This window comes from Callithrix jacchus, chromosome 5 (assembly GCF_049354715.1).
Source record: "Callithrix jacchus isolate 240 chromosome 5, calJac240_pri, whole genome shotgun sequence".
Lineage (NCBI taxonomy): Eukaryota > Metazoa > Chordata > Mammalia > Primates > Cebidae > Callithrix > Callithrix jacchus.
The window spans coordinates 23,824,588-23,840,284 of record NC_133506.1 but is presented as its reverse complement, the minus strand read 5'-3'; the positions used below and the strand labels follow the sequence as shown (position 1 = coordinate 23,840,284).

The following is a 15,697-nucleotide window of genomic DNA, read 5'->3' as shown; positions in this document are numbered from 1 at the left end:
CGAAGCTTCACCCCGCACAAGAGTGCCTAACACCTTTCCAAATCCTATGTAATTTAACAGGCGCTGCCCCTCATGCTGTGGGGCAATTAGTCCTGGTTTCGCCCTTCTTTGGGCTCCGGCTGCCCGGGTTTAACATCACCTTTAGGATAGCCAGTTCCTCCTGCCTCCAAGTCTCCTCTGATTCCTGGACTCTGCAGGAACTGTCCTCCAACACTCTGCTGATGAGCTTGAATCTCAGAGGCTACCAAGGGCGGACAGAACTCCGAGTCTGCCCTATTCTCATCTTTCAGATATGGCAACCATGCTCGGGTAGAACCCAGTCATCTTTAAGATCATCTGCCTCAACTCACTCGAAAAAATAATTCCCTACCACCCTTCCCACTCTTCTCTTCCCACAAAATGTCTAGATTTTTCTAGGGTAATCTAAGGAGTTAGTGTTTATGCCAAGCTGAATGAGAATTCCAAGAAGTGCATGCATTCGTTCATTCATCCATTCATCAGATGTCTGCAAAGCATCACCTGGAATATGAAATGGTTGTTAAGGGTCTAGGGGAACCTCATCTTGTATCCTTCTCTTAACTATATTCTCTCTGACCTTCACTTTCTTTATCTGTAAAATAGGTATCCTAATAGTGCCTCCTTCTAGTTGTTGTGAGCATTAAATGAGCTAAAATAAATGTAAATTGATTGGCACATTGCCAGACAAAATAAATGATCATAAATGTTATTTCTGAATTCTGGCTATAACATGCATATATTGGTGAGGCAAGTAGCTGTCAGATTGGTTTTATCAGCTTGGAATTTTTATTTTTTTAAATAAAAACCCAAATTTGCAACAACTTAAAAATAATACAGATTTCTTAAGGGTGGGGGTTTGTCTGCTCTGCTTACTCAAGTACCCTTATTAATTAGAAAAGTGATAATTAACATGTATTGGATAAAAGAATGAATGAAATGGAAAACTAGGCAACAGTAAAACAAATATGAACATGCACATAAGTGTAGACAATGTTAAGGGATCACAGAAAAGCATCATTTTATTATAGAGATCTAAAACTAGAAGAAATAGCTGAGTGCAATTGCTCACACTTGTAATCCCAGCACTTTGGGAGGCTGAGACAGGAGGACTGGTTGAGGCCAGAAGTTCAAAATCAGCTTGGGCCACATAGTGAGATCTCATCTCTAAAATAAATAAATAAATGAGAAGAAATGCCCTATCTCAGTTAAAGAATTATGAGTATATCTTTAAGAAATTAAAAGAGAATATAAACAATTTCTAAATAACAAAGGACAAGCTGTTCTGTACATTAGAATGAGCATCTCAGCAATTAGTTCTGTTTGATGATAGTGAGAATGGCTAAACTGTGAATAAGCTATAATCTGACTGTATTATATAAGTGTATCTAGCCAAGAGTTGATAACTGTTAAAAGAGAATAAGATGTGATTATGCAAAGACACTCCAACCTGGGAAGAAAATACCACAGGAAACACAGAGGCCTGAAGACAGACTGCATGTTGTGTTCTATTAACAATTAAATTACAGCTATTGTACATTACACTGTGAGAAGGAAATCACCCATTGCCAACTCAGCAGCAATGGTCTGCATGTGCTTTTCCAGGTTCTTCTAAAAAGAGCCAGTGCATTTTCCTGTCCTTGGGCAGTCACTCTGGGCATTCCAATAACCTGTTAATGGTTCTCAGTAGTTTCCTGAACGATTCAGAAGCCAGTAATTGAAAACAGTACAGGAAGGGAATGATAGGGAGAGAGGAGCTTTTCTGGTTTTGTGAGAAACCTTGCATAGTCTGGTTATATAACTACATTAAGAATATTATAGCAGCTAAACTTTGGTCACATGTACTGTAAAACATCATCTCTTTATAACCAGATCCACTTCTTGAGGGTCAGATCAGGAATCAGATGTCAAAAACTCACATTTTTGAAAACTAGAAGAGCAGATGAGTTTTGTTAGTTCTGCTCAGTCTGATCTTTCTTATTTTGATTAAGCATCATGATTTACTTTCCTGTGAAACAAGTTTTTTTCAGATTGAGAAAAGCGAAGTAGGGCTATAACCACCCTATCCAAGTGTCATGTATCTGCAGATGATAAAACTCGCTTATTTTGGGAGTAGCAGAAAAATTACTACAAACAGAAAGGAATAAAACTGTGTCAAGATGTCTAAATTATAAGGATGATAACTGAGGTGTCTCTTAGTGATTCCAAATACACATCCATTTCCCTACCTTATCTGCACGTGTTTTATGTTTCTCATTAAATGATTTTGGTATCTTGCTGCAGTAGTTTTGAGAAGGAGCCGTGTATAAAGGAAATGCATCATAAAACTGGTGGATAAATTGTCTTATTTACATTAGATAGAGCCACAAAATGTATGGCAATTTGTTTGTGTCTTCTTCTTTCTCTCCCCAGGTGGTGATTACATTAAAAATTTATCTAGAGTGAAATTATTTTCACAACAAGCATTAAACAAATCTAGGCATTATTGTTGAGCACCAAATCAGGTTTCTGTTTTCCTGGGAGGTCAGGATAATGTGGGCTGAAAATTCCTAAAAGGTACCACTCTCCCTCCCCCAATTCAGGGAGGAAATAATTTTGTCCAATTAATTTTCTTTAATTTTACTTCATTTTTGCTATTTTTTTGTGGATACATTCTTGTTTTTAGGGATGAAAAAAAAACCCAAATATGACTATTGCCTCTGAATTGTACTACTGTGCTAATGTTAAGAATAGTGTGTCTTTTACATGCACCAAAATACCCTCTCCCCAGAATGGGTGGTATCTCAGATAGGCTATGAGAATGTGTGCATTCCATAAAGTTTGGAAATGGAAGTTTGTCTTTGAGGACCTGATCATTAATCCAAAGAAGTGTGGGGAAAACCTGAAGGTTTTGGTTTTCAGTGTTGTGAGACATGTAGGTTGTGCTCAGTATTGTATCATCTGCCCTCCCCTAAAGCCAGCTAATGTAGCATCATTCAACTGTCATTCTCTTTGAAACTACAAAATTAAGATGTCAGTCCCATGAGATGCCTTCATGAAAAACAATATTATGCACACACAACTTTTAAATATAGTGGGTTTTGCTTCTCCTATGATTCATCACTGTATATTTTTTTTAGTCGTAAGCTCTATAACAGTTTGAAAATCCAAATTTTAAAAAGAAAAGTTTAAAAAAAACCTGTCAGGCTCTGATTGTATAATTTTAAACGTGATATATCATTGATTTCATGGGCATTTCCCAGATATTTTAATCCAGCGCTGAGAAGTGGCATTTATAGCAAACTCCCAGATGATGCTGATGCTGCTGGTCCCATATTACAATTTTGGATAGCAAGAAACTAAGCATTTCTTTTTAAAGAATGCTTGGGGCCTGGCGCGGTGGCTCATGATTGTAATCCCAGCACTTTGGGAGGCTCAGGAGGGCGGATTACGAGGTCAGGAGTCTGAGACCAGCCTGGCCAACACTGTGAAACACATCTCTACTAAAAATACAAAAAGTAGCTGGGCATGGTGGCAGGCGCCTATAATCCCAGCTACTCAGGAGACTGAGGCAGAAGAATCCCTTGAACCCAGGAGGCAGAGGTTGCAGTGATGTGATATCACACCACTGCCCACTCCAACCTTGACGACAGAGCTAGAAGCTAGACTCCGTCTCAGAAAAAAAAAAAAGAAAAAAGAATGAGTAGTAGGTCAGATGTGGTGGCTCATGCCTATAGTTCCAGAGCTTTGGGAGGCCAAGGTGGGTGGATCACTTAAGGTCAGGAGCTTGAGACCAGCCTGGCCAACATAGTGAAACTCCATTTCTACAAAAAAAAAAATTACCTGGGTTTGGTGGTATGCACCCACCTCAGCCTCCTGCGATCCCAGCTACTCAGGAGGCTGAGGTGGGAGAATTGCTTGAACTCAGGTAGCGGAGGTTGCAATGACCCAGGATCACACCACTGCACTCCAGGCTGGGTGACAAAGCAAGACTTCATCTGAAAAAAAAAAAAAAGATTGATTCTAATATCAAACTATAGTTTTCTCTAGAGCCACAGAGATGCTATCGGATACAGAATACTATCTTCCCATGCAAATACAAATCAACTGTTTCCAAGGAGCTCATGTTTATTTGAAACTTTATTCTAACTGCCTTCTGCTGGGCATTTGGAAATAAACATAAAGTAAGAGAAGGAAAGTCTGGAATGTTTATTCCCTCTAACAGGCAATTGCTCGATTGTTTGGGAAGCCCTGGGTCACTCTCTAATTTGTGGTAGTCATTTCAGCTGTTCACAAATATTCTGATTCTTGCTCCTTCAAGGCTCATGGAGGCCTTGCACTGCTCTACATCCTTTGAAAATTGTCATAGCCACGTCACTGCTTTGGCTAATGAATTGTGAGAACATGAGACATGCAGCACTTCCAGATAGGAGCATCACAAGCCAGTGCACATTTTACTAGGTGCCCTTTTTCCTGTCCTTGTGTTCTTGAAAACATCCCAAGATGGAACGTCTGTCAAGTGTAGGCTCCTAATGATTAAAGGACTGCCTCCTCCTGCCCAACACACACACACACACACACACACACACACACACACACACAAGTTCAAATTGGTCATGTAATACAGGCAAGAAATAACTAACTGGTATTTAGGTGATATTTGTTAATACAGCATAGCCTAGCCCCTCCTGACTTTATACATTGATCAAAATCACCTCTGAGAAATAATTTTTGGCCAGGCATAGTGGCTCATGCCTGTAATCCCAGCACTTTGGGAGGCCGAGGCAGGTGGATCACTTGATGTCGGGAGTTCAAGACCAACCTGGCCAACATGGTGAAACCCTGTCTCTACTGAAAATACAAAAATTAGCCAGGCATGGTTGTGTGCACCTGTAATCCAAGCTACTCGGGAGGCTGAGGCAGGAGAATCACTTCAACCCAGGAGGTGAAGGTTGCAGTGAGCCAAGATTGTGCCAGTGCACTCCAGCCTGGGTGACAGAGCGAGACTTTGTTTCAAAAAGAAGGAAGGAAGAAAGGAAGGAAGGAGGGAGGGAGGGAGGGAGGGAGGGAGGGAGGGAGGGAGGGAAAGAAGGAAGGAAGGAAGGAAGGAAGGAAGGAAGGAAGGAAGGAAGGAAGGAAGGAAGGAAAAAAGGAAGGAAGGAGGGAAAAAAGGAAGGAGAAGAAAAGAGAAAAGAAAAGAAAACAGAGGGAGGGAGGGGAGGGAAGGGAAGGGAAAGATTCCTAGAAAGTTCAAATGAATTTTGAACTATTTCACAACTACAAACTGTTTTTAGTACATAAGAGATTATGTATCAGAGGTGACTCATGCCTTTTAAAGGGAAGTCAAAGGAATCAATGTTCTGCATAACTGACATTCCAAAAACAACCAAAGTAACCAATGTATACCTATACGATCCATCTTCCGAGTGACCTTTATTAGTAACTAATCACAGATTTATTAAGCATCTGTGTAAGATGACTATATGTGAGAACATATGATAGGGCCAAGCTTTAGAGAAAAATTGTTGGTTGGAAGCATTCTCACAAACTTTTAGAGAAGGATTCTAAAGACGTAAAGAGATACCATGCTCACAGTCTAATTTTAGGTTGGTCAGAAGCATCTTGCAACAGAAGATCAGATTTTTATAAAACATATCAGGCAAGATTTAACCTTAGGAGACAGGTTGGATTCTTATCACAAAGAAGTTGAAAGAAAAAATTCTGAAGCCTCTAGTTTGAATTGCAGATTATGCACAGACAAGACAACCCTGAAAATTATTTCTGTCTAGAGAATCCAAAACAATTATGTAAATGAGGCTGATACTTCCTATTCTATTTTAAGGTGAATGTGGGTAAGTTCAAGTATTGTAAATTTCTCTAACATCCACTGGCAGAAACATCATCACAAGGGTTAATGAGTTTATTAAAATTGGTGGTGAAAAAATAAGCAATTGTGTTTGTCTCTTATTGATATTCGATGGTCTCTCTTTAATCATAGTCTTTGATCAGTTTTAATATGAAGCTACTTCCTGACATTTAATGTTACCAAATTACTGCAGCTTTCCGAAGATATTACTATAACCTATAATACATTTTGTCATCTCAGTAGAAGATTATGAATAAGACTGGTCAGTTTAGAAGCCTGAAAGAAATTAGTTCTAAGTTATTTCCTCGTGACTGAAATTGCAAATGTCAGATTCCATTATAAGAGGCTGAGATAGGAAGAGCTCATTCCTTCCTTCAGTTAGCATAGGGGATCCCAGAAGTTTTTGTGCAGTGTCAAGCTTTAAATACTTTTAAGTAGCCTAAAACCATACTAACTTGGGACTGTTTTACCTTTAACGGGCACCTACAGCATAGCAAATCCTATGTCTTACCTTCATTGGGCACCTACAGCATAGCAAATTCTACATTAGCTGTTGGAGATACAGTAGTGAGGAAGTCAGGCATGGTCCCTGCTGTCACAGAGCTTCCCATCTCACAGATGTCAGACCAACATGTCAACGTTTGGGAGTCGTGTATAACTATTATGTCGGTGGCTCCCACTACCATTGCTTCATGACAGACTACCTCAAAAAGTAATGATTTAAAACAACAGCTGTTAGATTATGCCTCATGGACCCAGTAAATCAGGAATTCAGTCAGACTGTGGCATGGGAATGGCCTGGTCTAAAGGATCCAAAGAGTTTCACTCCCATGTTTGGGGGTAGCAGTGGCTAAAAGGCTAAGCTCAGATGGGACTGTCAACTGGAGCAGGTTGTTTTCAGCCTGATGGTTTCAGGGTTGTTGGATTTCTTACATAGGTTCCAGCTTCCCCCAGACCAAGCATTCCAGGAAAATTAGGTTGGAGCTTCATGATGCTTGGGACCTAGGTGGGAAAGTCACACAACAAAACTTTTAACAATTTCTGTTGGCTGCCCGTAAGCTAGGAGGCCAGCCAGCTTACATTCAAGTGGAAGGGAATTGGATTCCATTGCTTGGTATGAGAATGGAAAATTTACATTGTAGGCCACTTCTGGGAAGGAAGAGACTATTCTGGTGGAGGGACAGACTCTCTAAACTTAAAGTTAAGAAGGAACTGGTAGTTAGAAAAGTAATAAGTAGGAGAAAGGCAATAGAGAGTTCCCTAGGCAGAGTAAATACTTCCTGCAAAGACCTGAGATGGAAAGGAATTTGTCAAATTTGAGGAACTGAAGGAAAAAAAAAAGCAGCAGACAGTTGCAGCTGGAACACAGGAGGTGAGAATGTTTACTGAGATGACCTTTCCAGGATCAGCTGGCATCTTGTAAGCCATGTTAAGACATGTGAAGGTTATGCTAAGAGCAATAGAAATCAGACTTCCAAGCAGGAGAAGATATGCTATATGTGTGGATCTTTCTGAATGGAACGGAGGGGTCAAGTCTAGGCTAGTGATGAAAAGGTGGCAGTGTCCAAGGCAGAGATGAAGGTAGCCTGAATTAAAGTGGTGGCAGAGAAGTAGATCCCAGTTCCATTTAGAGACATGATTCAAAGCCTTGCTGATGCATTGAACATGGAGGGAGTGAGGGTTGGGAGGTGTATTATTTCCTGGGGCTGTTATAACTAATGACTACAAATTGGGTGGCTTAAAATAAGATAAATTTATGCCTCACAGTTCTGGAGGCCAGAAGTCTGAAATCAAAGTGTCAGCAGGATCATGATCTCTCTGAAAGCTCTAGGGAGAATGTTTGGAGCCTTTCTTTTGGCTTCTGATGATTGCTGGCAATCTTTGGCATCTCTTGGCTTATAGAGACTTCATTCTGGTCTCTGCTTCTGTCATTACGTGCACATCTCTTTCATGTCTCTTCTTGTAAGGACACCAGTCATATTGGATTAAAGGCTCATCATACTATAAAATTAACTCAATTTACATTTTAATTGCATCTGTAAAAAAAATTTAATAGGACCCTATTTCCTAATAAGGTCACAGTCATGGGTATCTATTTTAGGAAGGATGCAGGGGCACAATTCAACCAAAAATATAAGGAAATTCAACCCAAAATATAAGGAAAAAGGAGGAATAATCAAGAGGCAACTTCCACCTTTCCGGAGCAAATACCTGGAGGAATAGTAATGGATGGTGTTGGGGCAGTGGCAGACTAGAGGTGGCTGGTGGGGAATCAAGTGTTTGATTCTGGATAGCTTAAGTTTCAGTTGAGTGCAAGACATCCAGGTGGAGACAGATGGATAGGCAAGTCTGGATGTTGTGGAAGCTGTACCCTGGCCACTATGACAGAGAAAAAAATGAAACCCAAGGGACCTCCATTCAAACTCTCAAGAAAATGGAGAAAAAAATCAAGGTCAATGATGTTCTGATAAATGCTTGACAACCAGCTCTCCAGGGACAGGAGAAGAGAAGAATGCCCCAATTTGTAGTCTGCCAATTCCTATGGTGTAAATACCCCAACTGGCTGAAAAAATTTCTGAAAATTTGAAAACTGGGTCTCAACCTGGAACAAGCTGGCCCCAGCATAGCCCTGAACTCAAGGCCCTGTTTCATGCTACTAATTGTGTGAGTTGAACAATAACTTACTCTCTCTGGGCCTTGGTGCCTCTATTTATAAAACGAATAGTTGCTCTGAATGTCTCTTCAAGGTTCCTTCCTGCTCTCACATAACATAAATCCCAATAGCAAAGTTTTGGTTCTATCCTGATAGCAATGGGGCCGTTTGAACAGAGTATGTGATATTTTACTATCAAACAGTTGAATGGTAGTGACATTACTGTTCATGAACTACCAGGTCTTGGCTTTAAATGTATATACACACACAGACAGGAGGAATTTGAGCTTGGATCCTTAAAGAAACCCACTCAGGCATGTTGAGGATGGATAGAAACAAATAAGCATTTGTCGGTCATATTCAGGGGACAAATGAATAAATGTTGCCAGAATGTTAGAGTTAGAAAGAAACGTGAAATGAACTTGAATAAATAGTGGTGAGCAGCTACTATTTTTGATGTTATGAAATGGGGAGTCGCAGCCATTTTAAAAAAGGACGAGTTCATGTCCTTTGCAGGGATGAAGATGGAAGCCATTATTCTCAGCAAACAAACACAGAAACAGAAAACCAAACACAACACGTTCTCACTCATAAGTGGGAATTGAACAATGAGAACACATGGACATAGAGAGGGCAACATCACACACAAGGGCCTGTTGCGGGGGTGGGGGGCTAGGGGAGGGAGAGCATTAGAACCAGTACCTAATGCATGTGGGACTTAAAACCTCGATGATGGGTTGATGGGTGCAGCAAACCACCATGGCACATGTATACCTATGTAACAAACTGCATGTTCTGCACATGTATTCCAGAACTCGAAATTAAAAAAAGAAAGAAATGGGGAGTCATTGAAGATTTGCTTTTCTTTATACATTTTTTTAAAAAAGAGGTTTTTAGTTTTTTGCTTGCAAAATTTATTCTTACAAGTAAGATAATCCATAGACTGCCAATGAACCAAGGCAAATACAGGATTCATACGAGAAAGGAGAAAAGGGAGAGAAAAATCAGATGGTCCAGAAACAGTGAATTTGGTTTACTTGTTTGAGATAAAGTGACTGGTGGGCAGCCACCTGAGAGGTCAGCTTGACTGTCTGACCTTGAGCAAGGGCACTAAATACACTCATTTTGTTTCTTTGTATATGTGGTAAAAAGCCCTTGAGAGTGAGTGTGGCACACTTATGGCAAGCCGTCTCTGAAAAGCCTGGACGTCTCCTTCATTAGAGTCTCCCCCTTCCCTAGGCTGAACAGCATCCTTTTCCTCTTTAGAAGAGCTCAAATGCATTATATGCAAGTAAGAATTTAACAGTGGTATAAACAGTTTTGAAAATCAGGCAGAAAATCACGCTTTTGGTAAAATACTGCTATTTGGAATATTTCCTTGAAGCCTATTTCATAGGTTTATTTTATATAATTATAATTCTAGAGAATACATAATTCCACATCTTGCCTTTTCACCTTTTATTGCATCTAGAAATCTGAAGATTTCTCTGCGCAAGAAGTTTTTGGTTTTATACAATTTTCTCTTACTCTTAGATCTTCAGGGGTGCTCAGGAAGGGATTAATGACATAAAAAAGCAATACTTAGCATGTAGAGAAGCAAAAACCCACAAGAAGCAAGAAAGATGTATTTAAGTAATTTCAAGGTTGCTTGTGGAGGAGTGCTCTGGCTTGCTCTGAACGGGCCCACACCTCTAAGCTAAGATCAAGAGGTGGATGTCACAGGGAGACAGAATTTCAGCTTTTAGAGCAGATAAAAAAAATATTCAGGCTTCCCAAGGCCAGTGAATCTCTGTTCCTGGGAGTGTTCAGGTGAACTGGGAAGGACCACCTACCAGAGACATCTCTGCAGTATCTAAACACAGATGTGAGACAGGAAGAAATGGCATCTCAGAGCCCTGACATTCAGCTTGATAGGCTGAGCTAATCATCTTAAAATTCAGTGACTTAAAACTACAACAGTCATTTTTTATCATCTTTCATTGTTCTGAGAGCTTTAGTTTTTACTTTTCTTTTTCTTTCTTTCTTCTTTTATTTTTTGAGACAGGTTCTCACTCTGTCACCTAGGCTAGAGTGCAGTGGCGTAATCATGGTTCACTGTAACCTTGATCTCCTGGGATCAAATGAATCTCCAACTTTAGCTTCCTGAGTAGCTGGGACCACAGGCATATGCCGTCACATCTAGCTAATTTTCTTAATTTTTTTGTGGAGATGGCTCTCGTCATGTTGCCAAGGCTGGTCTCAAACTCCTGGGCTCAAGCATCCTCCCCACCAGCCTCCTACAGTGCTGGGAATACAGGCATGAGCCACCACACCTGGCCATAGTTATGAGGGTTGTCTGGGCTGAGCTAGGTGGTTCGTGCTCAGGGTCTTTCATGTCAGATAGTGGCTGGGGTTAGGATCATCTTGACTTCTCACTCCTATGTTTGGTATCTGAGCCATCAGTATTTCAACAGATTGGAACATTTGACTTTCGTGGGCATCTTTACTTCCGTGTGGTCTTTCTAGCATGGTGACTTTATGGTAACCGGCTTCTTACAGAGTGAGAAACACACATGTTCCTAGACACAGAGGTAGGCAGAAGTTGTATTGCCTTTTGTGACCCAGTCTTGAAAGTCACATAGTACCTTCTCTGCTGTCTTCTATTAATTGAGATAGTCACAAAGACCTTCCTAGGTTGAAAGGGAGGAGACATAGATTCTAGTCTTCATGAGGGAAGTCGAACATTTGTGGAAGTTTGTGTGGGACTACGATATTCTCAGAGCCACTTTTAGAAAATACAACCTATTTCATGGGCTTTCTAGGGGAATGGCCTTTTCTCACTTCTGCATGGGTGCGGGTCACCATGACTTTCCTCAAGCTGCCTCAAGCCTTTTGTTCCACAGATACCTCTGACATAGAGGCCATAACAGAGTCTGCAGTATGTGAAGAGAGATATTAATGTTCTTATTTTCCCCACAGTTGCGCAATCAATGCAGAACTGAAGGGAAGGGGGAAAAACTGGGCAAGCCTGATAGTGACATTCACAAATAGTGGAGGAAGCCAAGCACAGGGGTAGATTTCACAGCCCTCTCCACTGGGGATCCTGTGAAGAAGAAAACGCCATCAGAATCCGTGGATCACTTAATCTTTAGATTGAGAAGGTATAGATTCTCCATTTCTATCCATCTACATCAGTGGGGAATTGTGTTCAACCACTAACACCAGAGACTCAGTTGCAGTGGCTGAAACTCACGAAGGATCATGTAGAAGACAACTGAAGATCAGCCGTTCGAGGCTCTTCCACAAAGTCTTCATGGAACTGAGATAACTTCTATTTTTCTGCTTTCTTTCAAAAGGTGACTTCACAGTCCCAAATGACCGTTGAAGTTCCAGGCAGGATGGAAGGACAATGGCTTTGCCCACTGACTTTCTTTTCTTTCTTTCTTTTTTCCTACAAACAGGATCTTGCTTGTCACCCAAGCTGCAATCATAGCTCACTGCAGCCTCGAATTCCTGGGCTCAAGTGATCTTCCTCAGCCTTTGAAGTAGCTAGGACTACGGGTGTATGCCACCATATCCAGCTAATTTTTGTATTTCTTTTTCTTTTTTGTAAAAATGAGGTCTCCTTCTGTTGCACAGGCTGGTTTCAAACTCCTGGTCTCAAGTGATCCTTTCACCTCAGTCTCCCAAAATGTTGAGATTACAGGTGTGAGCCACCATGCCCAGCCCCCACTGCGTTTTAGGTAGGCTTCAAAAGTATACTTCTGTCTGTATTACTCTGGCCAGAACTCAGTTACATGGGCTCAACAAGTTACCAAAAAGGCCGCGAAATGTCGTTTCTTGGCAGGAGATGTTGCCCAAGTCTTTGCTATCTGAAGGCACAGAGTAAAAAATTAATATTTGGAAGCAAGAAGCTGTCTGTCAAATTTCCTACTTAAGAAATGTTTTAAAAGATTTACCCTCGAAGTTACATGGGTCATAAAGACCTTTCTAGTGATATATAATTACAACAGTTCTCCTTCTTAAGTACCTACAAGAAATGTAAAATTTACTTCAATGTTTTGAAATCAGGAGTGGGAAGCAGGTTTTGTAGAATCTATTTCCTCACCCTAAACAGTTGACAGCATACAAACCATGTTTTCACACTCTCCTACTTTCAAAGCACAATTACCCTCTTCATCAAATCACTAAAGTTACAGCTAATGCAAGAAAAATTAAATGCACTAAAAAAAAGGCAAATGCGCTAACTAAAAATGCACTAACTAAAAAAGTGAAATGCACTAAAAGCGAATGCACTAAAGTTACAGCTAATTAGAAACTTCAAAGAGTTCTGAAATGTTCAGTGAGACGGTCCATGTAACTTGTGTTTCTGATGCTAAGTGACAAAGCCAGCCATTTAGGTCACTGTCAATATTAAGATATTCGTTCATTGTCATAAACATACAATGTGCCTGCCAAAAAAAAGTTTGGAAATATTCCAGTTTTCTTCATCTGCAAACATTTTACATTCAAAAGGCTCAGCAAAGTTCCGTTTCTTTCCCGAGGCTTTTCCCAGCACCAATGTTCTGCCATGTCTCATTTCTTTTTACTCAGGGACTGATTTCACTGCATTTGATCTTTAGTACCAACATTTAAGAAACATTAAGCAAACATTTAACATTGCTCCCGAACACGTCGGTACTTCGCTGTGGCCTGCTGGCGTCATGCGTAGAGTTACATCTTTCCAAGCTGAGTGTGAGCTCTTTGAGGTCAGAGATCTTGCTTCACATTGTTTTCATATCATTCCGTTTTAGGCATTAAATATTTCCAGGCAGAGAGGGTCCTACAGGCTGCCCTGGCAGCAGGCAGCAGAACAAAAAGAGCATCTATCAACCAGCTCAATGGATGTTTCCACGAAGGAAAAAAATTACTCAGTTCTTTGAATCTCTAAAGCAAACTGTATCATGTCGTTCAGAATGACTAAAATGAAGAAGACAATTGATGGAAGTGCAAATTTTTACAACCACTGTGTAAAGCCGTTTACATTTATGTATGAAAGCTGAACATATGACTGGGTGTGGTGGTTCACGCCTGTAATCTCAGCACTTTGGGAGGCCAGGGTGGATGGATCATTTGCGGTCAGGGGTTTGAGATCAGCCTGGGCAACATGGTGAAACCCCATCTCTACTAGAAATATAAAAGTTAGCTGAACATCGTGGTGGTTGCCTGTAATCCCAGCTACTTGGAAGGTTGAGGCAGGAAAATCGCTTGAATCCAGGAGGCAGAGATTGCAGTGAGCCAAGATCACACCATTGCACTTAACTGTGTGACAAGAGTGAAACTCCACCTCAAAAAAAAAAAAGAAAGCTAAACATAGATATGTTTTATGATACAGAAACTTCACTTCAAGTTAAATACTCTTCAAAATTGCATATGCACGTGCAAAAACAACAAAAACAAGCACTAGAATGTTCTGAGCAATATTCATAATAGCCCCAAACTGGAAATTACCCATAGGTCCATCAACAGTACCATGGGTAAACATTAAATGTAGACTGTTCGTACAGTAGAGTATAAGACAACAAGAAGAATGAACAGACTCTTTGTACACACAAACAGCCTGGATGACTCTCACAAGCATAATGTTGAATGAAAGAAGCCAAACACAAAATCGGCCTTACTGTACGGTTTCATTTATATACATTTCAAAAACTGGTGAAACTAATGTATCCTATTGGAAATAGGACAGTGGTTACCCTTGCTGGGGAGGAAAAGGAGCAGTATTCAATGAGGGCTTCTTGGCCAACGGGAGTGTGGAGTTCTTAATCTGGCTGCTGGTTACAGGGGTATGATCTGTTCACTCTGTGGGAAAGACACTGATCTACATATTTATGATTTGTGCATTTTATTTGAGTATGTTATACTTAATAAAAAGCTCACTGGAAAACAAACACAAAAAGTGGCAAGCTGTGGGACGCAGTAGGCAATCCCCATCCTCCGGTCTCCTCATGCTACTGCATGCTATAAAATCCCCAACATGCTTGTCGCTCTAATATGGTTCCAAGCTTCTATTAAAATCCCGTTGAAAAAAGACTAGACAAAAATTCTTTCACTTTAGGCCACTGTAGGAAATTTCAGTCGCCAGGGAGGTGATTCCGGGGCAAACCGCCCCGCTGTGCTGGAGCTGACCATCCTCCATGTGTGTGGCAGGGCAGAACATCCTTTACAGAAGAATGAGAGACTGGAAGGCTGGTGCTACAACCACATTTTCTAGATTTCCTTCTCATCTTCTCTTCCATGACCCCCTTTTCTCTCTCTCTTCCCTTGTCAGCAGCCTTCTGGGCTGGCACCATTTGCTTTCAGGGCTGAAGTTGGCTGGGAATAGCGCCTGCATTTCTCTTCCCTCATTGGCATCTGTCTTAACCTTCCTTATCACACTCACTGCTGTGAGCTCACGCATCCTCTGTGTGCTGTATTTCCCACCCCCAAATTGCTGAACCTGCCCTGTCTGCTGTTTCTGGTGGTGCAGAGCATTTCAGAATTAAAAATTTAAGACATTCTCCCTCTCTGCCTGCCTTCCCGATGGCATACTTGTCAATCTTGAAGTGCTACACTACACTGCTCAGGAAAAAACATAATCAAGGAGAGAAAATGAAAAAGAGGCGATACGGATGAACAGACTGATGGAAGGTGAAAATGGACATGTGGCCAGCTGCTGCCAACCCATCAGCTGGTTATGCGGCATGTTCCACTCATGTGGGAGTATAGGTTACAGGAAGCACAAAGGACACCAGGCGGGCTGTCCACAGCTCCCCGCCTACAGGGGTTGCAAGATCCAAACGCATATGTAATCAACAATGAGAAGCCTTAAATTAATAATAACACAGTGAAGAAATGGAAATGACACAAGGGAAACTGAAAGGCGTGGGGCCCTCTGGGGCAGTGTCAGTTTCATAAACAAAGCCTCATGGAATGCAGACAGGTTAAAATTGGAAACACTTTTGGACTAGCCCAAGTCTGAGGCTGGTTTGAGAGATTAATGGAGCATGCAGCAGGCTGGCTCTATAATCATGAAATATAGAGAGCACAAAAGTTAGCTCTGTGGACTTTATTTGGGGGCTTTTACCGTGGAAGATTATTTCTAAGAAAAGGGGACTGGCTGAAGGTAATTGAATAAAGCTAAGAAAGTTGTCCAGCAGAGAAGTAAAGTCTAATCCATAGTGGAA

The 15,697-nt window shown here is 41.0% G+C and overlaps 1 long non-coding RNA gene across 1 annotated transcript in view; it reads right to left on the bottom strand.

Moving 5' to 3' along the window:
• Positions 1–3,877: 3,877 nt before the first annotated feature.
• The window catches only part of LOC128932028 (uncharacterized), a 68,292-nt gene continuing 56,472 nt past the window's right edge, over positions 3,878–15,697 (bottom strand). Inside the window, exon 3 of the long non-coding RNA XR_008481235.2 lies at positions 3,878–3,992. This is a non-coding gene — a long non-coding RNA (uncharacterized LOC128932028). The remainder of the gene's footprint in view (positions 3,993–15,697) is intronic.